This window comes from Malurus melanocephalus, unplaced genomic scaffold (genome assembly GCF_030028575.1).
Source record: "Malurus melanocephalus ecotype Western Australia unplaced genomic scaffold, MMel_1.1 scaffold_1281, whole genome shotgun sequence".
Taxonomy (NCBI): Eukaryota; Metazoa; Chordata; class Aves; order Passeriformes; family Maluridae; genus Malurus; species Malurus melanocephalus.
In genome coordinates, this window is record NW_026624513.1 from 22,511 (window position 1) to 23,393 (window position 883).

The window sequence follows — 883 nt, forward strand, 5'->3', positions numbered from 1 at the left end:
TCTTTATGGCCTGTGGTGAAGCCAGTGCCAAAAATAGAAATCTGGGAAAGAAAAGGGAGAGGGAAACATTGCTCCTGTTTCATTTTGCCTCACCCTCCCCTCCCTGGCTCGGGGCAYGGAGCCAGGAGACTCCCGGACACGCCGGAGCCTCTGGATCCTCCCAAATCCCCCTTTTTTTTTCCCCTCCCAAGTACTTAAAAAGCCAATTTATTTAACAAAAACCCCAATAACTCATTTACTCCGAGCCCACGTGGGATCCTTGGCTCTCCTCGTTTTCTTCTCTCTGGTCTTCTCATTAAAATTGCCATTAATTATTATTATAATTATTATTATAATTATTATTATTCTGATTTGCCAAACTGTGATCTCGTTTGCCAAATGCCAATTCAGGTTTTTACAGAATGTCCTTAGGAAGTGCTCGGTGTCTGTGCCGTAGGCTCCTCATCCGTCTGCAATTCCTGGGTTTTTGGTTTTATTTTCATTTTTTCTTTTTTTTCCATTTTCTCTCTCGTGTGCCATAAACCCCGATTCCTCCTCGCACAGTGTTTAATATTTCGTGGAATTGTTGTTCCCAAGTGAATGGATAACACAATAAAAAGGCTCACTTTGCATTTTGCCAGATTCCCTCGCCTGCCTGTGCCATGCCAGCTGGGATTGGGAATTCCAGATCCTCTGGGATCCCTTTGGGATTGAGAATTTTGGGATTGAGAACTCTTTGGGATTGAGAACTCACCGGGATTGGGAATTCCAGATCCTCTGGGATCCCTTTGGGATTGAGAACTCTCTGGGATTGAGAATTCTCTGGGGTTGAGAACTTTTTGGGATTGAGAACTCTCTGGGATTGCAAACTCTTTGGGAATGTGGCCCCTCAAGGATTGAAACC